Below are 24020 nucleotides of genomic sequence, written 5' to 3'. Positions count from 1 at the left end.
TGCGATGAATGAAGGCACCGAGCCCTATAACGCTGGTGTCTCTCCACGCATCTCCGCTCTGATTGACTTGTCGGCTCTCTAAGGCTGACTCTATCAGCTCCTTGCTGCCTCCAATTCCAGGCGTGATTTAGTTTGGAGATGAGAGGTGACAGTTAACATTGGTACTCGTCAGTGTAGATCAGACACAGTCACGCTGTCTTCTCCTGGCTCACTTCCTCACCTCCTCCCCCATGCTTCCCACCCCTCTGGTGTCTCCCACTCCTATCTGTTGCTCTCATTCTCCCTGCCTATCATCATCCAGTCCCTCTGTTAACTACCATATCCTTTTGCCTCCCATCACTATTGCCAGAGCTCATCATCATCAGTAAATTTTCCCTTTCACTTGTCTTTTCTCCTCTAGAATAAGAGACTCCTAATGCCTTCTTCAAGAAACATCTTTTGTGCAAAGACTAGGAACAGCTGTTTTGGCATGTCCTTTCCAGTCCCCTGTAAACCTAAGTGAGCAATATCCAGCAAATACTCTATTTGCCAAATTTAGCCCATTTCTCCACTGACAGCTTGTTTGTTGCAGTTGAATTCTCTCAAGTGTATTTGCTGTTTGAAATTCATCAAATGTTTTTGTGGAATGAATCTGCATTTGAAGACTAAAGAAGAAAGGGATTTTGCACTTAGCATGCAAGATTACAACTGATTTGTTTGGTATGGAAGAGGTCTTTCTAGTCCATATGCTGTAATAACCTACATCAGCCCTACAACCCAGGTTTCCAACACAAATACTCACATTTCATATCTGGAACTCCTCCTTGATTTAAAATTTTCAGTTCATCAAACATTTCCTGCCAATGTCACCACCTAGAACTCTTTTGGAAAAGGAACACAAGGAATCACACTTTTTATTAAGATTTAAGAGTTGCAAAAGATCTGGGATGTAGTCATACAGATTTTTTCAACCCAAGTAACCTTCTACTCTTTCACTTTTGGTATCATATTTCCCAAGCCTATTCATTTTCAGTCCCTACTACTACTTTAAGTGACAAGATTTCTTTAAGCCACACTAAAAAAAGCATCTATTCCAGCATCACCAAATAGGAGATGACTCAGCGGACACCATATTGGTTAGGTTTATCCTTTTTAATTCCCAGTTCCCACCCTTCAAATTTTCAATATCTTCTGAGCTGATTTCCAGTAAAGTATAATATTTTCCTCTAATCCTTATGCTCTCAGTTTTACTAAGGTCTATGTTGGACTTCTTGGCCCTTCCTTGTTCTTCACTCTTCACTGAAGTTCAAATAGAAAAGCAAACAATCCATAAGGCCACAGGGAAGTTAAGAAATAATGGTTGGAGATCTAGAAAACCTGGCCTGCAGGGAAAAGACTGTAACCAGGTTTGTTTAGTCTAGAGAAAAAGAGTGGAGGAGGCATGATGGCAATCTTCAAATCCATAGCAGGCTGAAGAGGCAGGGTCTTTGGAAGGTAGGAAAAAATTGTACCCTTAAACTGCATCAAGGGAGATTCAGAAAGCTCAAATACCTTTTTAGTTGTATATGTAGTAAATTTTAGAAATAATTTGGTTAGAAAGTGTATAATTTTTCTTAAAGACAAGGGTAGGGAAGAATTTGGAAAGAATCATGTAAGTATACTTTGGCTGGATTAGATTAATTTTTAGCATTTCTTCCTTCTATATTTTCTCCGAATCTGTAAATACATTGACAACATTCTGTTAATGTGACAGAGGCTACCCATAACCATAGTCCCTTCCAGAAATGAACACTTATCTGAAAACCTATAGTGGAGCCACACTAGCACTGAATGATGATGATAATAATATGAGGCATTAACAAAGCCCTGTCTATGCCTCCCAGCATGGCTATGATGAAACAAAGCAGATAGAAGAGACACTATACAGGTACCATGATACTGCTGAGAATCTGAGGAAATGTGTCTGAAGGAAATGTTAATTTCTCTGAATGAAAGGCAAAGATGCCTGGCAACTTGGAGCCTGAAGATTACCTACTGCAAATATTGCTGAGTTTCTTTCTAAGTTTAGGTAATTTAATGATAAATTAAGTTCTGAGCTTCAATGAGGTGTGACAGTAATTCTGTCCAGAGCTAGTAAGAAAGACAATGTTTAGAATACACTTATCTTTTAATTTAGACTGCATGAATAATATTTACCCTAGCTGACTCAGTGATATTTTTCCTCTAAACATAAATTATTTATGGCTAATGAATTTCCCCAAAAAGTTCCATCTCTGCCTCTGAGAGACAACTAGAGCAGTGCTGATGTACATACTCACCCCTGAGCATAAAGAGATGTCATTTCCTGTACTGTCAAAAACAGTAACCAAAGGCTCAAAATGGCACCAGGTACAGCTGTCCACATCACCATCATCCAACTACAGAAGTTTAGGGGAACATCTTAGTGATGGGGCACATCTGCCTGTCTCATGAATCTTGCTGTGGCTCACAGAGGGCAGCTCCTGTTAGAGGATGGCTGTGGGCCTACCTGAGCCACACTTGCATTCCTGCCTCTTGCAATTCTGAGGGCATGACAGCACTGTATGTTCTTCACCACCTTCCCAGGCAGAGTCCAAGAGCCTAATGCTAAACTTCAGGCTTATAATGAGGCATACCTGTGCTAATCTGTGGCTCACCATGACAGTTTGAGTCACTGAAAGCATGGGAAGTGGAAGTGGTCTCATACATTCTTGGAGGCTAAGAGTATCTAAGTCCTAGCTTAGGAAACACCTTGATGAAGTGGTTCCCCATTACAAGACCAAACTAGAAACTCAAGCTTAAGCAATGGAACCTTCAAAAGCACAAATAGAATGCATAGCAAAATTTTAGTATCCTGGAATTACCTAAGTCAGACTAGAGACAGAAACAGTGAACTCTCTTCTCACTCTTGCCCCAAAGCTCAGCAGTGCTGGAATCTAACCATACTTAAAACTTTGCTCACTGCTAAGACAATTCTCAACACCGTTTTAGACTCTCCAGCCCATATCTGCCAGTCAGCATTCTTAATCTTCCTATTGTCAGAATCTCAAATATTTTTCTCATTTATATGGCTTTATGATCATTTTCTCCTGTTCCATCTAAACTCCTCTTTTCCAGGACAGAGATATTTACCTTTCAGTTTGTATTCAACCACTTTTTCCTCATTATTTGCTCTGCTGAAGATCCCATTTCTACCTTGGGGCTCCAAGGGGACATCCAAAGACTGCATGGTGTATCTGGGAGACGGTTTACCCAAAAAGTCTCATCTTGTCTATAAAAGGCTCCAGACAAGGGAGTTGCAGAAGGAGATGAGCAGTGCCAGCACAAGGCAGTGGGTTACTGAGGCTGCCAGTTTCTCCATTAAATCGTACCAGGAAAAGCACACATCTCTGAAGGCACTTTTGTCTATGGTCTGTTGTCAGGGTTGAGATGCAGCAATGGAGGGAACTTAAAACATTATTAAGTGGTCAAAAGCCTCTCCAAACAGAGGGCTGACACTTTCTGGTTTCTCTGGTTGCACAAAGTCCCTGCCTCCCGTAACCCTACTGCCCACTCTTGCCTTGTGTCCATCCACTCCCCCTCCCTTCTCCAGCACCGCCCTCCCCACCTCCAGCCCGGGTGACGATCCATGAAAGCCCTCAGCAGTATGTCACAGGAGTGATAATTACATCCCCCCGCTCGCATCATGCTGCCTGCTGCTGACCTCTCACCCCTCCTCTCTTTTAATCACCCCCTGGCATCAGTCACTGTGACAGGGCAGCAGCACTGGACACGTGACCTGTCAGCCCAGGAACATGACTTATAGGACCCGGCTGGTGGACAAAGGGAAGGGAGATAGGCAGCATAAATCTCCAGTAGGAATAAAAGAGAGTGATGGGGCATTCTGCCGGGGCCTGCGTTAGCAGATTCTCGGCCTCTTGTTATTCAGCCCAGAGTTATGGTGATGAGGAAGTGGCCGAGAGTGACACGCGCTGGTCCCAATCAACCTTGCAAAACCTGCCGAGACCTAGAGGAGCCTTAATGTCACACATGGCTGGAGAGCCTCAATGAGGTGGGTGAGGGCCAGGGGAGCAGCCAGAGCTGTCCCCGGCCACCAGAGGCATCTGACCAGCAAAAGCTTCTGCAGTCAGCAAGGCACTAAGTCACACAGAACAAGGACCCTTCTTCATCTCTACTGAGCACAGTTGCAGCAGGACTTGCACATCAGAGCACACACCATTGGCTCAGGATGCAGGCTTCTCCCTAACTGGAACATTCCTCCAAGCTTCCCACCAGCCTTCTGCTCACCTGCAGACTGCCCTGCCATATATCTCTTTTCCATCTACTCCCTCACATTCACCGTCGTTTGGTGGGATAAAATCATGGGTACACCAGTCAGCTGTTTCCATTATGAAGTTACAGGACATCTGGAGTTTCCACCAAGGATTAGTCCCCCATCACACCTTTGCTGGGACAGAATTGCTCCTCTTGGGGCTGCAGAGACCTTTAACTTCTATAGGGAGCACAGGAGGGAGTGCGTTTTTCCACTAACACCTATGACAGGTGCTGCAGCAGAAAAAGGGCACCAGGAAGATCCATACGGATCATCAACTCCATCCTATGACAGTCACTACCGAGGTCATCTTGTCCCCCTCATCCCTCAGGAGGGAAAGTGGCATGGGAGAGCTGATGTCCCCAGTAGTGCTGTAACTCTTCTAGTACTTAACCTAGAAGTCAGGAATTCTAATCCAGAAGGAGTAGAAATGAGAAGGAAGCCCAGAGAGAAGGACTTGGGGGAGTTTTGAATATAGTGGAGAATAAATTAGGGAGAGGTAACATGTGGGAGGAATACAGGGAAATTTTAAGTACATTTTCTTTCTTTTGTTTAAAAACTGAAAGTAGTATCTGAAATTACAGTTCGTCAGCTGAAAGCCAAAAGCTTTGATGACTTTTCTTTGTACATCATGGAACAGAGTAATGAAGCCCCTTTCCAGCTTTGGGTGAAGTTGTTTCTGACTGAACATAAGAAAGGTGAGTCCCAGTAACCAGGAGGGATTTGGCTCCATAAACATCTATATCTGAGAACAACCATGTCTTGGGTGCTCAGAAATGTGAAAGCATTGGGGGCAGAGTGGGAACGTAGTGTGCAGATCCTTTTCATTGGTGCCACGTGTCCTGTCCTGCACTGGCAGCGGCTCCTCTAAACTTCAGGTTTCATTTGCATAGTGAAAACATCAACAAAGCCATCTACTAATGTTGGCTGTTCACTCTGTGCGTAAGCACCACCTCTTCACCAACTCCTCCTACTCTTCCCTGAAACCTACAAACTCCAGCATTATGCCAAATATCTCATCTATAAGACAATTGCTAAAATGAAAGGTGTGTCCAGACAGTGATGGGTGAAGGTCTGCTTGTGCCATTCCCTGAGTCAGAGCCTGCTTTTGTACACTGAGACATCCTCACACATGTCACAGGTAAGGGGCCCCAGACAGGGCTGTACAAACCATACAGCTCAGTGCTGGTGCCACCACTAAATAAGAGAGCCAAGAAAGGTGCTGAGACTTCTCTCCTGGACCAAGCAGCCACATCAGCATCCTACACCCTCCTCTCCCAGCAAGTACCAGTGCTGCTGCTCTCCTCAGTTTCCCTACCACTACCTGCAGCCTCCCAGACCCTGCACAACATGAGGCAGGTAAGGCTCTCTCCCACACAGAACAGACTTTATTTAGTCTGGAACCTGAGGATTAGACTGAACAGGGCCCCACAGCTTCCCTCTCCATCCTCCCTGAAGGCTTCTTCTCCACTGGCAACTTCCTTTTGGGCAGAGGGGAAAGCCCTGAAGCCCTCAGCCTCCTTACCAGCTGGGTCCTACCCTCTGAGACAGGAGCATGTCTCTTCCTACCCTCCTCCCCCACATCTGCCTTTTAACGATGATGGAAGCTGCTGTCAGCGTGCTGCGACAGTAATAAACACTCTTCTTAATAACTCAGGGTGTCCCTCTTATTAAAATGAATAGACTTCAGTGGTAAAGCCAGGCTGCCTGCCTTGCAGTCTGGTGTGGACAGCAACCCTCAAGCAGAGCAGTTTATCTGCTGTAATTACTACAGCAGCTTTGGCTCCAGGACATTCCTAGTTACAGCACTGTACTGTACCCCCAGGCAGAGACTTGGGCGCATGGAGATGCCACCAACACATGAGCACACAGTGAAATGCAGGCTGATAATTGCCTGTGTGCCTGCAAACATGTACAGCAATCTCTGAGATGCAAGGACACAACAGAGTAGGGTTAAACATATCTACAGCCAGGCTTTTAGGCCTCCTAAATCCCACTGAAATCAGCAGCAGGCGTCACTCTTTCTGCTTCTCTCATACATAACAGGTACATTAATACACCTGTGCATAAACCACACGGCACTGAAAGCAGGTAAAGAAAGGCAAGTGCCTGCTCTGTGGGTGACAATCCTCTCCCCAGCTCACAATATATCTGGTAATTTTTCCAGTTCCCTGGTGGATGAGAGATCACAGGATAAATATATCCAGGTTTTATGTACCAGTGCACCATGTTAAAAAGGATTGATGTGACACATCCCTTGTGTCCACCCTTTCTGGGTCTTGGATCTCAGTTAATGTACTGGTTTCTCCCTCTTTGGGAAGCTGTCCATTTCCCAAGTCACAAATTCAGATGATCTTTGTATTTCAAGCACTGACTCTTTCACCATGCATACTGTAGGAAAAACCACCAAATTTGGAATCCACAGGACAGTGAAGGATACCATCTGACAATGTTTTGCCAGAGGTTCTTTTTGAGGTATGTTTGGACTGGCTATTACACAGTGGCCTCTCTGAATTCTTGCCCAGGAAACCAAAGCACCCCACTCCTCTGCAGATCTACTTTATGTTCTTAGCCTTTACTAAGCTGGCTGATTCTGCAAACGTGCCCAATGCTGACCTGAGTGAGGCTACATGTATGCAGAAGAAACGCTGCCCTAGGAATCATTTTTCTCCTTTTGAGCTCTCTCAAACAAAGATTATCCAAGAGAAAAATCTATCAGAAAGACAAATGACAGTAGCACATCTCAACATCCACTCTGCTCCTAATTCAGAGCAGTTCTCTGAGCTGCAGAGACCCAGCAAGACCAAATCTGGTCCACTGCATCTCAACCTTCCAGGAACAAGCACAGAGGAGCAGTGCACAGCTATTGCATCATTTCTCTCCTCTTCAGTGCATTAAGGCAGGCTTCTGTGTCACTGTCACCATCAGGCCTCACACACTTACAGGATTCCAGCATTCAGAACACCTCACTCCATCTCACCTTGCAGTGCTCCTCACAGAAGAACCCACAGCAGGATGCAAAGGTAGCAGTGAACAATTTTGCAAATTTGCCAGAGGGATAGAATAAAAATAATCAATTCACATGCAGCTAGGAGAAGCAGATGGTAGGACCTCACCATGAGGAACAGGACTCCAGTATGTCTACCTTTATTATCTATGAGAGACAGGCACTTGTTAGCTCCTCTTAGAAAATATTCCTGGCATGGAATATTACATTCTCACTGGTTTTTCTGGCATTTAGCACAGCATGAGAGCAAAGGAGCAGATAGTAAAAAAATGAAACAATTGATGAATGAACCAGTCATTTCAACCATTGTCTTGCTGGGCTCAGAAGTTAAATTGCATCACAAGAAAGCTGCAGACATTCTATTTCTTCATGTTTCCCAAGTCTCTCATATGCCATGTCATGTATTGTCCATCTTTCTGCTCAGTGGAAGTTTAGCAAGGATATATCAGGGGGAGCAGTTGATGAATACAAAACAAGACAAAGATCTAATCTAAAAGACTTCCAAAGGGCCAGTAGTATATCAAAATCAGTATCTTTAGCTACATGCAAGCAGACTGCACCACCTGTGTCTACAGTACTTTCACCTTTCTAGGCCATGGCAGGGATTCTCTAAGTTCACTTCCCACCACCAGGCCTAGATTTCCAGATCCACATGGCTTGTCTTGCTGAATCACTGCCACCAAGGGCTACAGGTCATGTTGGGGGCTGGCAGCAAGGCTGCTAGTCTGGGCTTCCAGAGCTGCAAGCCTGTGTCAGTGAAGAGGGCTAAACCAGCAGTAAGGGAGTCTCAGAAGAGACTGTGGGAGCACTGACAGAGCCCTGAGAAGCAGTCTGGCTTTGCAGTCTACCTCATGCTTATATGTCTTACTTAAGCCCAAACGGTTCATCCATTTCTCACCTTAAAAAATAAAAAGAAAAATAGAAGGAAGAAAATAACGGAGAACCTTGCATAACAAGCTGAGCCCAAGAGCTGGGCAGAGCTAGGAAAAGTTGCAGCACATCCTTCACCCCTGCTACTAGTGATTTTATTTAGGGGACACATGCTCAGCATGCAGCAGGGTAGAGGTGGAAGCCACATGAAGTCTACTTGCACACTCCAAAGGCTGCTTTTGGTATGTCCAGTGCCTGCGAGGCCAGGCTAGCTACTGCCTGCTAGGAGTCTGCTTACTGGCTGGGTAACTCTTGCCCTTGACAAAATCACTCTGCAGAACTGCTGCAGGGGTCCTGATGCTGTGGCATTGCCTGCACCATAGTGATGGCTGCTCCATATCTCTCCATATGGAAAAGAAAACAATATAGAAGCAAACTTCCCTCCTATGTTGAAAAAGCAGTTGATGCTTGATTCATCACATTGCTGGGCCCAGGCCTTCACATCAAAGGGAAGTGCTTGTGCCTGAAGTCACCATGCTGTGGCTCATTGCCTGCCACTGAACAGTTCATGGAAGACAAGCCACAGTGTTCAGACCAAAGTGCTTCTCATAAAAGTGGATACTCTAGCTCCTTGAGAAGGCCTTGTGCTCCAAGTAGCCTGCAAAGCAAATTTTTGTTTGAGAATGTGGTTCACCAGTGTTGCAATGAAGCAAGACATTGGAAAGCAGACAACAATGATCTAAAAATCTTAGCACCAGTCAGAGTTTCCCTCCTTCCACTGCTGTCAACTCCAAACAACATCAATATTTTGCTGCTGGTGCTTTTTGCTGGGATGCTGGAGGACTTTGCAACACCCATCAAGCACACAGAGGAGTTACAGAGGCATGAGAACAGCAGGGCAAGCTGAGACACTGCTGACAGCTGGTCCAGAGGGTGAGGAGTCAGGAGAGGACCAGCTCTTTACTAGATCCTAGAAAGCTCAGACCATGGTTTTGGCAAATCATTTCTGGAGCCTGGGATGGGCTGACTAAGGGTAAAGGGCTATTGATGCCATCCAGCTGAAGAGCCCTGAAGAGCTGAGAAGGGCTTGGGAGAGAAGAGCAGCAGAAGACTGATGACAGACAGAAACACTCTCCAGAGAAACTGAACCAAGGAGAACTCAGCCCTATAACTTCCTGGGCTTGCATGCTCTACAGGGCTGTGACATGTCAAGAAGCAGATAAAGAAATTATTCTGAGCAAGTGTATTTTTCTCCCATTGGCCTGCAGACAAGCACATACAGATAAAGAGAGACCTCTAGTGATGCTGGAGGGATTCTGCCTGTCCTCCCTCTCTGAGCATCCCTCACAGCCAGAAACAAATATCTTGGTTGCTCTGACTAGTGCAGTAATAGCCTTCCTCCAGAGTATGAGAAAAACACAGGCTTATCACAATAATATCTGCTCATCCATGGAGGAGGTGGAGGAGTGGTATTCAGATTCAGGGGAATGATTATGCCAGACTTGTGGAGTTCAGAAAAACTGACAAAGGCATGGGCTCAGGTCTGGTCTTGCCCACACCCTGCCTCTCCAGTTGCAGCTATCTGAGCTCCAGCATGGTCCTGGGATCAGAGATATGATTCAGCATGGAGGGAATGGATTATTACCAGGGCTGGGAAATGATGTTCACCTCAGTGGCAATGTGGAACTTGTGCCTGGAAATTCACATTCAGGCGGGAACTTCAGTGGCTGCCAGCTCAGTGTGGACAGAGGCAGGAGCAAGGAACAGCAGGTCCCTGTCTGAGCCCAGTCATACCAGGAGATGTCATATCCCCCTTGCACAACCCTGGCAACTGCAGCATCTTGCACTCAGCTGCAGGAAGGAGTGATTTTAGTTTTTGCTGAATTCAGCCTCAAAAACCCCAGTGTCCAGATGTGAACAGAAAAGATGGTGGAGTGTGCATAAGGGCATGCTCATGATGAGCATCCTATGTCCAGCACAGGGAGAAGGCAAGCTATTCAACTTCCCAACTCTTTGCACCAAGGGCTGGACACAGAGCCAAGAAAAGGGTTTGTTTATTCAGATATACAACTAGTGCATAAAAGTTTCCAGGTGTGAGAAAGGCTTTAAAGGAAGCATGAGGAAAAGAGGCAAATGCAGGGGCAGACTTGGCTATGGCAGAGGCATAGCAACTGTGCTATGCAATGTCACAAACCAGATACATAGACCTGTCCTGTTGCTCTCAAACCCATGGCAAGAAGAGAAATCAAGGGTTCCTGCCAGGCAGGAGAGAAGGTCCCTCTGGCTGCTCCTGCCACCTTCTCCACAGCTCTGAGCTGTGATTACTCAATTAGCAGCTGCTGTAGTACCTTCCTTGCACTCAGCAGTCTCTCCTTTTGCCCAGCCAGCACGTAAATCAAAAAGCAGCAGCTCTTTCCCTGGGCTTTCTTTTTCTTGTGCTAGCCCAAGCCTTGGTGACCTCCCGTTGAGAGGGGCAGTCATATTTTGCTGGAATGCTTTATTTTCTGTGCTGCATGAAGAGTAATTGTGGAGGGGAGGGAGAGTGCAAGCACAAGAAAGCATGTACACTGCCAGCCAGGCTGGTGTCCTTGTCCCACAAGGTCATGGATCCATTTTAGCTCAAAGAATAATAATAATAAAGCCTCACAGAAGCAAGGGATTCATAAAACAAAACATGAGCTGGGCATTTGGCAGCAGCTGCCCATAGAGTGGGAAGCACACATTTAAGTTCTGAGGTACAAAAGCACTCAGATTACCAGGAGCTGGCAGGGTTTGGGATAAGGTGTGCATGTGTGTATGCAGAGAGAGCTGGCACAACCTCACTTTCTCTTTCCCTGCATACTTCATTGGTGGTAATTCAGACAGTGCAGTGGAGTGCAGAGGTACATTCAGACTGAGGAGCACATCTGACCCAAACAAGAACAAGTGGCAGGTGAGAACAGCCTGTGTGGTGAGCCCCCTTTCTGCCCTGCTGCATCCCACCACACTTCCCCACACAGCACAAATGCAGCTTTCTGATGGTTGCATGGGACACTTGCACTGAACACTTCCCTCTTTAGAGGGCAAACATGAGGCACAGAACAACAGAATAACTTACACCTAAGACAGAAGAGCCTCCTCTGCGAGAATTCAGAAAACTTGGGGGATTTGCAAATGTTCTGATGAAATCCCAACAGGCATGTGAATATTTCCAAGTGATAAATAAGGCCCTGAAGACCAAATTCAAGACTTTTTGAGAAAAACAATGGCAGTACATTTCCTTTTGCTTCATATATAGTGAGCTCTAATAACAATTACTATTTCTATCTTGTAACAGGCATGCATGACACTTTCCTGACTGCAAAGGACATCTCTCTTGCTCATTCCCAGTGTATCAGAACAAGACGTCTAGATCAAATGCAAAGGGAGCTGAAGTGAGTTAAGATGACCTGGTACTTCAGTGGAGTCAATTATTTAAGAAACTATGGGTTAAAAAAAGTACTGAATAGGTTAGAAATTCAGGCAGTGTTGAAAGGTAAGATCCATTTCTTCCAGATAGGTGTTCTTACATTAAAAAGCTCTACAGTTAACTGGAGAAGTTGAAGGCAGGATTTGAGCAGTTGGGGAATGTCTGTGTTTACTGCTCAGAGTGCAGAGAATTATACCATTGACCAATGCCCACAACAGTCTAGATTGTTCTAGGGGCCTCTGCCCATCAGTATCTCCAGGCTACAGGGAAAAAACCAAACTGGAAGATCAAAAAGGAATGGAAACTGAGGAAAAGTCAGAAATGCTTTTCTAAAAGAAAATCAGCCATCCTTAGCCTGCTAGAAATCTCTGAATATAATTGTGAGAAAAGAGATTACTTACCATTATTTGGACTTCCAAAAAAAAACCCGTCACCATAAAGAGGCTGCTGATGAAGCTAAGCCAGGACAAGGTAAAAGTGACAAGGAAATTCTGGCATGAGATCATAGCCAAGGATGATCCCAGCACAGACAGTGTCCTCACCGATCAAGGCATGGTCCTGCAGAACTGGAGCAGGTGCTTGGAGGCAAAGCTGAGTGCTGGTTACAGGACCCACCCATGGCCCTAGCATGGCAAAGTGAGGAACCAGGCCCAGGCTTCATGCAGGGAGTCCCATCAGGAGCAGCAAGAGCTAGGGCTGAAGACACTGCTGCAGCCTAGGGCTGAGGTCAGGAAACGAGGCCAAGCTAGAGAGAGGCAGAACTATAGCACAGCTCAGGAGGGTGATGAGTGGCCCAAGCTGAGCTTAAATGAAGCTCCCAGGTGTGGGTCCCAGGTGAGACCAGGTCAATTAAGGCTTATTGGTGCCATCAGAGCCTCGTTAATTTTGCTTAACATGAAGACCCACTTTACATGGGATGGGATCATACACAGAAGGAGTTTATGTGCAATTTCCCTGCTCTAGCTGGCCTGAGTGACAGACTTCCTTACACATTCCTGTAACATCTGTCTGCTTGGGGAACATGTGTAACATGTGTTTGCATCCCTCGGGAGAGGATTTAGCACCATCTAGGCAACAGCATTCGGGAAAAAAAGTAAAAGTCAAAGTGCATTAAAAATTACATAAATGCATTGCATTTCCATTTCTCCTAAAGAATAAAAACAAAAAAAACAGGATATGTAATGGGAATACCTCATAATACAGCACATAACTAGCCTCTAGCAGTTACCAGTGGTACATGGAGGATATAAGCCCAGGATTTTAAAGAGAACAAGTAATTTTTGAACCTTTCTGGTCAAGGACATGTGGCAACTGCTAAACACCTTGGAAGGAGGAAAACAGCAATCCCTGGGCAGCTTAGCCCCTAACTGTCCATTATAGCGTTTCCTGGCCTTTTTATCCTGAAGTATTCAATTGTGGCCACTCTAAGCACTGGGGACAAAAGCCAGTTCTCTCTGCCTGAGTAATTCCCATGCTAAGGGAGCGCTTTTTTCTCCAGTGCTCCAAAAGGTGCTGTGGGATGAAAAAATAAAGTGTACTTTCTGTCCTGAGGAATGGGCTGTGCAGAGGGAAAAGAGCATGAAAGCAGGCAGGCAGCCGGGAACAGTGATCAGCAGAGAGGGCAAAGGCAGCACAGGGGCTCATAAATATGTTTTGCTGTTATTTTGGAATGGCAAAGACATGTCCTTGTAGGAGCAAAACCATACAGATTGCTTTATTATTTTCAGTCCAATGAAATTAGCTGGAGTAGGGAGGGGAAGTGAGGCAAACAGCAGGCAGGAACAACAGTGATGGGGAGATCTGTACGATGCGGGTACCTTGTGCTTGGGACTGTGCAAATGCAAGTCCCAAACCTGCCCAGCTGGGTGATGCTTTGTGAGCTCAGTGTGGCCTGACAAGCTGGGGGTCAGTCCTCACAGTCATGCAGCCCTGCTGGTGCCTGGATGGAGCTTGGGCAACAGGGCCCCTTTGGCTCACTGCAGGAGGCTGCATGGAGCCTCCAGCTCCTGCTTCACAGCATTGGGACCCCATAGGGGCCCATGCCTCTCCCTGCCCATTCCCTGCTCCATGGCCCACCCTGTTCCCCTTCCTTGCACAAAGAGCAATGAGAGCCTGTGCTCACCTGATACATCCACCCCATGGGATTGGAAGGAAGCAGCATGGTGACTTCCATGCCCATAGGCAGATTGGTCACTTACACTGCATTTAGTGACTAACATATTTGATGTAGGAGCCTTTGCATGCTCCCCCCACCCCTCATCTCCTTTCACCATCTGTCTGTTTGTTGAGAAATCTGTTCCAGCTGACCTCGAGCTGACCAGCGCTTCTCTCTTCCCTCCATCCTGCCACGGGCTCCTCCAGACATTCCCAGCTCAGCTCATGGGCTTTTAGCTGACTATGCAAATGTCACCCAGCCAGCTGGTGTCTGCCTCCCAGAAACACATGTTCAAAGGCCCCCTGGACAGCCAGGCAGGAGAGGGGGGCAAGTCCCTGTGCCCCAGCCCAGGGGCTGCCCAGAGAAAGTTATTTAGCCAGGAATTATTCAACAAACAGATGGGAAGAGGAAAGGAAGGTCAGGGAACACAGAAAATAAGACTCTGGTGCATTTGTGTCAGTGTGCATAGGTGTGGGTGTATGGGGTCCCCAGGTGAGTGTGTGGGAAGTGCAGATGTAATCCCTGTGTGGGGATGGATAGTGATGGAAGGGGTGCGTGAGAAAGATGTGCAGAAAAGATGTTTTCAACAGTTTTGTGGCCTCCTCCTCCTAACGGCATCTTCTACAAGACACTAAAGGAGCTCTAACAAACAGCATAAAGGAGACACAGCTGACAGAGGGCCAAACAGCAGGTCCACAAAAACTGCCTCCCAAAAGCATTACTAAAGCAGGTAAGGCCTGAAGGGCCCATTTCTTCTTCAAGATCTGTTTTCTCTCTATCACCCAAGTGTGACCACCTACCTCAGATCCCTAGTTCTCCATTGAGGAAGAGTGTGGAGATGCCAAAACCTGAGGATCTGAGTCGGAACCAAGGAGAAAAGAGAGTAGTAGGGCAGTATTGCCACAGCACCTCACCATGGCTGATGACACTGTAGAACATACATGCCCAGCCAGAAGGCCATGCATATGCAGCAGTGCAGCTCACCTGTGTATCTTTGCAGGGCTGGGACACTGTCATTTCCTGAAATGCTGGCAAGGAGCAGGATTAATGTGGAGATGCTTGCTAAATCCTTGCCATGCATGAAGTGAGAGGAAGGCTTGGAGAGAAAAGGCCAAAGCATCCACAGTTCCATGTATGGATTGCCTCAGCCAATTAGGGACATCCCCAGCAGTTCCGCTCTGCACCCAAGGCTAATTCAGCCTTAGTTTCTCAGGCAGAAGGAAAGGTTGGGTGTCTGTATGTAGTTACACAGAGCTTGGACACTCTCTCCACCACTCTTTTCCTTTACCTCTTTCAGATACTCTCCCTCATCTGATTCCAGGTGTCTGGGTATTTACTTCTGAGTACTTACTAACAACATTTGAGCAGGGGGACACCAAGTCATGTTTAGCCTTCTATAGGCTAAACAAAAGTCAGGATATTGGCTCAAAATTTAACAAGATTCTTCCTTGCAATTACAACTAGCAGAAGTCAAGGTACCTCTCCCCAACCTAAATTTATCCTGTCACAACTGCTGTTCTGGCCCTCTGGAAAGGACCCCTTGGGCTCCCTGGGAGAAGGCAGGATGGCAGCTCCAGATGTAGCTGACAGATGATGCTCTTCCTGGCCATAGGCAAGAACTGTGAAATGGTGAGCTGCCAGAAGCAGCTTAAGGAAGAAATGCAGAGTTTGTGTACAAAGGAAACCATGAGGTTACAGCACCAATACAGAGCACAGGGGAGTTGCTGGACATTGGAAATGTCTCCTTTGTATCCTCAAAAGTGACAATGAAGCCTGTCCATGAGCCAAGCCTAATGGTAGAGAAAACGTACACCGCATGAAATAAGCCCAGGCAGTAGTTTGTTCCCCATAATGGACTAGAAATCTCTGGTAAAGAGATCAACTATTCAAGGGTGGAATGGACTGTTTCTGCTTGCATCTGTGTTCATCTCATCTGGATTTAGAGTAGCTCCCAGGTTGTCACTGGGTTTTAAAATGACCAAAATGGAATATATGTGAATGGAAACTGCCATTTCTTACGTATGCGTTTCCTGTGGTTGGATTTGGCACAAGAAATAAAAGTGTTGCTGGGTTTTTTTACTGAAGAAGAAATTTGGGTTATATTTGCACTACAGCAAGGCTCAACAGAGCCAAAGCTAAGGGAAATCAGAGGCAGATCAGTAGACTATATGATCATAGAACCAGATCTTGGTTCTCATATTCTAGATGACACATCATAGGTCTCGACCACCCCAGAGATTTTGGTGGAGGTATCTGACAGGTTTTGCTCCTTCAGGAACAAGGCCTTAGGTTAAGGAGAACCCTGTATTGTATGATGAAGATGCTTCTTCAGAGCAGAAACATATGAGTGCATACTTTGGGCACTGTCAGAACAGCTGAATGTGCCTGATCAGTATGAGGCTGAAAGAGAAGGTCCGTACCATCACCCTGCTGTGGCTTCTTTGGGGCCTTCAGCCCAGCCTGCATGGTAAGCACAGCAGAAGCACACCATGACAAGCTGCCAGGAGCATGAGAGAAATAGGCTGTACCTGCTTAGTCCAAAGGGCCATCCAACCCACTATCCTGCTCTAAAAGGCAGACAGGGAACAGCACTGGCCACAGCAGAAACACTGATGTGCACTTTGATATGAAGGAGAGACTGCATCTGTCTTCTTTTAGGGCAAAACAAGCATCAGCTAAGCACTGCATGAAGCCAAAAAGAACAGAAGTTACCTACACTCAGCATGCACCTACATTTTCCTCACAATCTTTGACAGGATCTTTGTGTCTTCTACCACAGTCCTCTCCTGAGCACCTCTGCAATATTTTTATTACTACATGGCTTTTCCCTGGTAATTCCAATATCCTGAGATCAAAAGTCACACACCAAACAGGTCAAGAAGGAAACCACAAGGCTGCATCCACACAAACGCATTTTCGAGGGCACAGGCTCTAGTACTAGGGCTTTTTCAGCATGGGCAGGCTCCTGGCACAGTGCTGGTGCCCACCAGCCTTGTGCCTTCTCAGGCACAGCCTGGCTGAAATTTGTGGGGAGCACAGGCAATATTTCTCAGAAGCAGAAGAACAGAGAAGGCCTTGCTGTGCTGTGGTGGGGGAAATTTGGGACATTTCAGCATGAGCCACATCCTACAGCTTGCATTTTCTTGAATATACTTGTTTAGGCATAACTGCAGAAGCCCATCAAAGGATACCAAAAGGATCCCATTGCAGTGGGAAACTCAGAAACTGCAAACCAGTGGAGTGCCCTCTGATGCTCAGAGCTGAACCAGAGCCACTGGCAAGAGCCAGCACCTGGGCCCATAAATCCTCAGCCTAACCATAAGACCAGAACTTGAGCGTCCAGTTTAACAGGAACCCAAGGAGCCGTTCTCTCCTTCTGGCTTGGCCTCCGCAAGCGGCCCGGAGCCGCGGTGGGAGGGAGCCGGCAGCCCTCCCACCACCCAGCCCAGACGGGGGGAGCGCGGGGTTCCCACCAGGCTCCTCCATTCCGTGGGAAGGCTGCAAGGCAGAGCGAGGAGGGGGAGTGGGCTGTGTCTTATCTCTCCTCTCCCTTTGTATGTACCTCCTGGTACGATTATTAAACGCAAATTACAAAAGATGTGACCCAAACGATCTTTATTTCTTCTTTCACCGAGCGGTGCCTGCAGGGTCCTGATTCTGAATTCCGTTTCAATTACCGATGCCACTTTAACACAAAGCAGCTTCTGTCTGCAATTACCGGCACTGACGGCGGCGCAGAGGCAGCTCCGGTGGCAGAACACAAAGCCTGGCACCTTCCGCTGTTTAGAAACTTTCATTTGCCATGATTAAAGGCAGCAGACGCGAGAGTTGTCGGTCTGCAGACGCGCACTGAGCGGCACGCTCCTTCCCGGCGCATTCCCCGGGACACCAGCCCTCAGCACTCACCTCCACGAATCACTCAGGAGAACCTGAACTGGTATTCCAGCCGGTATTATGTAGACAAACTGACGGAGTTAACTCATCATGCTTTAGCTCAGCAAGGCGACTCTCTGCTTTTACTGCTGGTAAAACTGAGCAGCCTGAGCTGCAGGGCAGAGACACCAGTACAGGCTGAGGCACAGGGCAATACAAAGATGAGTATTTTCCTTTTACACTGATAAGCTAAAGCACTAGTAAAAGACTACAAAATACACTCCTCACTCACAGCTGAAATGCAGCCTCCTGCAAGTAGAAGGCTAGATGTTCTACATATATTACTGCCACAAATTAACTCAGGGAGAGATGGTGAGGCATCCCAGAGCCAAATGAAACCAGTAGCAGGAAACATGCACACCTGTCTGAGTTGGCAACTATTTAAGACAAGAGGGGTTGGCACCTGAAATCCATTGGGCGTGGACCCCACTCTGCATCTTGTGAAACAACTCGGCACAACCTGAACAGCATCTTCTGATTCTCAAGTAAAATTCACAGCAACTGTAGTTTCACAGCTAAAGTCAGATACAATGGAATTCAAAGAGTAAATTTCTGTGCAGTAGCTGCACATCACTCTCTGCTGCTGGACCTTAAAGCCCCTGCTTTGCCTCAAGCTGGGCACTGCCTGCATGCTGACCCACAGACAGCCACACACACACTCAGATCACCTGGGTCGTGGAAAGGCAAGCAGACACCACCTCTCCTTTGCCCCATCATGCAGGTTAATTTTTGCTGCTGCTTCAGTATATGCAGCTGTGCCTCTTTGTCCTTCAGCTTTCTTCAGAAGCTCACCTGGCCTGTGTATGAGGGTCAAGTTTCTTATCTTCTAGATCCTTTCCTTTCTTTCTGTCCAGCCTCTCCCAGTGACATCATTAGTGTCCTCTCGCTCCCTTTCTCCACACCATCCATAATATACCAAGCATATGGGGCTTTCAAAGACACAGGAAGAACCAATTGCAGGTGCTGATGGCTTCTGAGAGGTGCTGTTCACATTTATTTTCTTACCCTTTGTTTGCCCTTGCCTGTTCCTTGACAGGTGGTCTCTTTTTCTCAGGTGGTGGTTTACTTCTCTCTCCTGTAAGTTTGTTTGAACACAAGTGCACAGCTCCAAGCTGTGAGCACTGCAGCAGCACAGTGTGCAAGGTGAGTGTGCAGCCAGGGCAGTGCTGTTTCCCAGGGAAGGCCAGGCTATGGCTCAAAAGTAGGGAGTGGGTGTCTGAGGTACTTAAGATGGGTTAGTGCAAACACAGGGAACGCCAGCCATGGAGGCTTGGCTCTCAGAGGTGAAAGTGTTCAGTCAGAGCTGCCAGCTCAGGAACAGAGACCCTCAGGAATCATCCTTCCCTTTAAAACCCTCCCAAAGCTTGTATGGATGGAACAAATCTTGAAATTCTTGGCCACAAAATATGACTTAAAGAGGTGGTGTGTAGGCCAGGCAGGTCATTCACACCCCTTAGTGGCACAACCCCCATTTTCCAGCAAGTCTCTGGAGCCCCTTGGGCTGCATGGCCCCATGGGGAGTGAATAAAAGACACTAAATCCCACAACCCCAAAAGACAGCACCGGAAAAGTCTCTGCCATGGTGGTGGCAGTGTCTAATTCCCATTGGGCTTCCCAATCCCACGCTGTATCAGGACAGCCCATTTTGCAAGGGCCCAGCCAAGCTGCTGTCCCCAGAAGGCGGCAGAGGATGAAGAGAGGGCAATTTACAGCCCTGGTTATTGAGTGGTGTGTGAGTCGTTTGTCACACTGAGCCCTGGCACCTTGTTCTACCTGTGTTGTGTGTGTTTTATTGGTGTTGAGCAGAGGGAGGCTGGAGCAGAGGGAAGTCTGGGAGGAAAGGCACTCAAGTGAAAAATGAACTGAGCCAAACAGGATTGAGAGAGAGAGAGGGAGAGAGAGAGAGAGATGCAGGGAAAGGGGGTGAAAGGGGCCATATTATAAAACACAAGACAAATGTGCCCACTGGCAGCAGGGTTAGGGAGAGAGGAAGAGGGAAGAAATGAGGGGGAGCAGGGCAGGAAAAAGAGAGAATAAAGACACTGACGTGTAGCCAGCACTGTCCTAGTGGGATCAGGGATGCACATGTAGTCAGAAAAATAATTCTCAGTTTAACAAAGCAAGAAGAGGGGGCGGGAATGGAGGAAAGCTACAGATCCAAACAGAAAGTGCCCCAGGGTATCCAATCTGCTGGGTTAAAAAAAAAAAATTAAAAAATTGCCTCTTCACCCTCCTTTCTCCACTGGGGAGCTGGCTCCTTCCCTGTTCCCCCAGCCACCACCACCAAAAGGAATGGGACCAGAGAGAGAGCAGAAGGTCTGTTTAGAATTTCACATCTCTTCTATCCTGCTCCCTCAGTGCTAAACTTTCAAGACAAAAATCATAAAACGAGGTGCTTTGTTGGTGAGGGAGATTTAGAGATCTTCCTGTTAGGAACAAGAAAGGGAAGAGAGAGACAGAGAGTGAGACAGAGCGATAGCTAGATGGAGGGCTGGCTTTGTGCTTGCAACAACCCACTAAAGGTGCATTTTAATTAAATTTATACAAAATGTGTCAGTTTTATCTCTATGTTTCAAACCTGACTCTTTTCTATCAAAGTAAAGTATTGATCTTCACTGCCCCGAAGCTACCTGACTGAATTAAACAGAATAAATAGAAGAAGGACTGAAAGGGCTTAGAAACAACTGCAGAGAGGCGAATGTTTAATGGCTCCGCAGTCATTTGCTGCAATTAAAAAACAAAACCGTTTAGTGGGGCTGTTAACACCTTGAAGTCTGAAAATCCTCACTTCAAAAAAGCCCCAAAACAGCTTCCAGGCAAAACATTTTAATTGCCATAAATACTTCCAACCCCAGCCATCACTGGTGCATATGCACCTTATACTGATAGACAAACAGATCCCTGGGCCCAACAAAACAGAACCTGCTCAGCTGGTGAGATATAGGTATGCTCTATATGGCACAGGGACACTCTCCACCCAAGGAAAGGCCTGTATGCAGTATGACACAGATATAAGTCCACTTTATTAAAAAAAACCCTGTTTATCTGACAAGTTAAGGATGGATGTTTTAGACCCCCACAACTATTCCAGGTACATTTGAGTAATGTGACGTTGCCTTTACTGAACAAATATCCTCCAAACTCCATACTCAATTGCATGTCATGCATAGACATCTTATAGAGCTCTCTCTTTGCCTGTTTTATGTCACAAGAAGCAGTCACAGACAGTGCCACAACCAGTCTCACTTGATTAAGGACTATGCTGGGGCTAGGATACCCTCTGACAAGGGTATCCCAGAGCATACAGGCCCTGGAACAGGCAGGGCCCATAGTTTTGTTAAAGGCTCTTGACCACCATGTGACTTAAGAAACTGACCAAACAACCAAACAAAAACCCCACTGCATTTCCTTGGTTAACCTTAAGGCAGTGTGCCACTGTATGACTTACCAAAGCCTTACTGATGGCCTATGCATCTTTCAGCGTGGAGATTTTCCATCCCTACTTTATGGTCATCTTCTGCTGAACTTAGCAGAAGAACTCTCTCTGTAGAGAGAGACATCAGGAGGCTGAAGAGCCCTAATGGCTTCAGACTTCCAGAGTTTGCCCTGGAAAATAGTCAGGCTCATTCACAACTCATCCCTTTCCCTGGCTATTTCTGGGATAAGCAGAGCAGCCTTAAGGTAGAAAGCAGTTTTTGCAGGACATGATTACAGTTTCCTATCTTAGTGGGCATACTACCAGGCGGGCAGTGTTCTGGTGCTGTTCCTGGGGAAGATGTTTTGTACAGAGACTATATTGATTTACTTTGTGTTTATGAACATCTGGAAGGAGATCCATAGCCTGAAACCAGCTCTTGGCTGAAAATCAAAATAAACAAATATATTGGCCTTGTGCATAATTTCAGTTAGCAAAGAAATGTGGCTGTGAAACCGGATGGATGCTCAGAGGTGCTTGATTTGGTTCTTAGCTGTGTCACAGTCTCACTGTGGGACGCTGGAGAACTTGAATTATCAGCCTACAATTCTGGTCCCTCTGTATGAAATGAAGAGCATCCAATCCCCTATGCACAGGGACATGCAGGAGCCTAAGTCTTGGGGACTATGGTTTGAAAGCCATGGAAGTGAGTAAGAGTATCTCTGTGGGGCATAGAGCAATACAGAGGCCAATACTAGAGAGGCTTTAAAGGAACTAGCTCAGGTCCTAGAGAAGAGGACTTACAGCACTCAGCAGGGCAAGTCTAGGCTGTTTCTTGTCCCTCTGGGTTAGATGGGGTTTGCTATCTGGACTAGCTGAGCATGAGCTCAGGTACAGCTACCATAGCCTGAACTATTATTGCCCATTTATTGCCCATGAGGTTGATTCACCAAGCCTACAGCCATCCTCACATACAACCTCGCAGGCCACAGGGAGCCATGGGCTTAGCTCCAATTTGGCTTTGGAATTCCAGGCACTCAGAAGGTTGCTTGAACTGGATCAAATTCTTTGGCAATTTCCCAAGGCATTTTCCTGGCTTTGTGAGTAGTTTTGCTGATCAGGATAATGACCAGAGTAAGACTTCAGTCTATCATATGGACACCAAGTCCATCTCTTTTGGCTGATTGAAAATGTTCCACAACACCAAATACAGTGTTCCTCATCATTTCAGGGCCAAGAAACCATCCTGAGAATTTTCCTTACTTGGGTCCAAAACATGAGTGATTTTTGCTGAAGGAACAGGGTTAGATAATAAAAGCTGATCAATTAACAGTATATCAGTTTAGGCAAGTGAATCCTGCATGTTCTCATCTTCCAAACATTTTGTTCAACATTAAGTAATGATGAAGAGATTTTCTGTAAGCAGCAGGACATTTCACATAGAAGCAACAACATAAATATCACCATACACAATTCTTGCCTGTGACTGCTAGAGAATCACATATTTTTAAATTATCAGCAAAGCCACGTACATGGGTTTGTACTGGGGCAGCTCCATCACCAACATCTGAATTGCAGGTTAACATTCATCCCAGTCAGCTGCAATACTCACAAGCAACAGAAGCACAAGGACAGAAGCCAGCATGGCTCTGCTTGACAGGATTTCAAAGCTACACTCTCACTTGAGCATCAGGAAGTTCTGCCCTATACCCTTCCTGGGCCCACAGCCTCTCGGGTGAAACAGCCTCACAAATCTGAGCCAGCTGCCATATTCTGTACAGAGGGTACATACGCATTCAGTCAGCCTGCAACGTGAGCATCTGAAATGAAGCGTTGGAGAGCCAAGGAATTGGCCTGTTTAGCACTAAGGTTGAATACTCCTGCTGCTTATGGCCAAGCTCCTGCTGCTGCACTTCAGAGCGTTTTGCTTTGTTACGGACCCCTGATTAACACTTTCTAAGCATTTCAGCCCACACTCCAGTCACTTTGCAGATAGCAATGAATGCAGATTTGAGTTTATGGGTTCATAAAAGTGTGAATTAGCACAACAATTTTCTCCCAGCCTATTTGCACAGCCCTTCCTTGAGTGACCTGTCTCTACAGACATCACAAATATTTCAACTCAAGCAAACTGCCCAGTGAGGCATTTTTAAGAGACTAGAATGAGATTGGTGGCCCCAGGAAGCAATGCCTGTGGGAGCACAAAGCAGGAGCATCACTGTGAAGACCAGCACTTGCATCTTCTGGCAGCACTATAAAGCACTGAAAAACAAATTCCTCTACCCCTGTAGGAACTGCAGTGATCCCAGCAGCCCTGGCCACTCACACTGGCTCTGAGCCTGGCATTGCTATTGCCACCCACCCTAAAGAGAGAGAGGTGAAGAGACCTCCCTTGTTTGTGTTGCACTAGTGCAGTGTAGTCACACAGCCCTGCATCAATACATTGGATCAGACACAGAGACCCCAAAATAAGTACCTCACAATGACCCAGTGCTGCGTTTCTTCTCACAGCACATGTGCCTCAATCTCTTCCAGCCTCTATTCTGACATCCCATATCTTTGGGCTGTGGAAAACACTGTCACCCAGTAATCTGCCCCTTTTCCTGCTCCCTCTGTATCACTGGTGTGATCAGTCCTATCTCTGCATGGAGGAGGGGCTGGCTCACCAAATTTCTTTAATTAAAAGAAAAAGGATCAGGTTTATTTCAGATAAGCAGGCAGGATTAAAATAGACAGAAAGAATAGACAAGGGGCAGCTGTCAGCACTCCAGCTGATCCAGTGTGATTATTAATAATGATAAGCAGGAGAAGAGGGCTAATAAAAGGATAATGAAGTGGTCCTGAAAGTGACAGGAGATGGAGTGTGATAAGAGAGCCCATGGC

The 24020-nt window shown here is 46.5% G+C and overlaps 2 protein-coding genes and 1 long non-coding RNA gene across 4 annotated transcripts in view; 2 read left to right on the top strand and 1 right to left on the bottom strand.

The window, feature by feature from the left end:
- Nucleotides 1–24020, top strand: part of LOC143694378 (uncharacterized) — a 470045-nt gene that overhangs the window by 333292 nt on the left and 112733 nt on the right. The window lies entirely within an intron of this gene.
- Nucleotides 1–24020, bottom strand: part of GPATCH2L (G-patch domain containing 2 like) — an 84542-nt gene that overhangs the window by 55928 nt on the left and 4594 nt on the right. The window lies entirely within an intron of this gene.
- LOC143694377 (uncharacterized) overlaps nt 1–24020 on the top strand; it is a 28172-nt gene that overhangs the window by 1891 nt on the left and 2261 nt on the right. The window contains exon 2 of the long non-coding RNA XR_013182844.1: nt 4894–5007. This is a non-coding gene — a long non-coding RNA (uncharacterized LOC143694377). The remainder of the gene's footprint in view (nt 1–4893; nt 5008–24020) is intronic.

The sequence above is a fragment of the Agelaius phoeniceus genome, chromosome 6, assembly GCF_051311805.1.
Source record: "Agelaius phoeniceus isolate bAgePho1 chromosome 6, bAgePho1.hap1, whole genome shotgun sequence".
Lineage (NCBI taxonomy): Eukaryota > Metazoa > Chordata > Aves > Passeriformes > Icteridae > Agelaius > Agelaius phoeniceus.
Note: the sequence above shows the minus strand (reverse complement) of the source record. Positions and strands in the feature narration are given on the sequence as shown.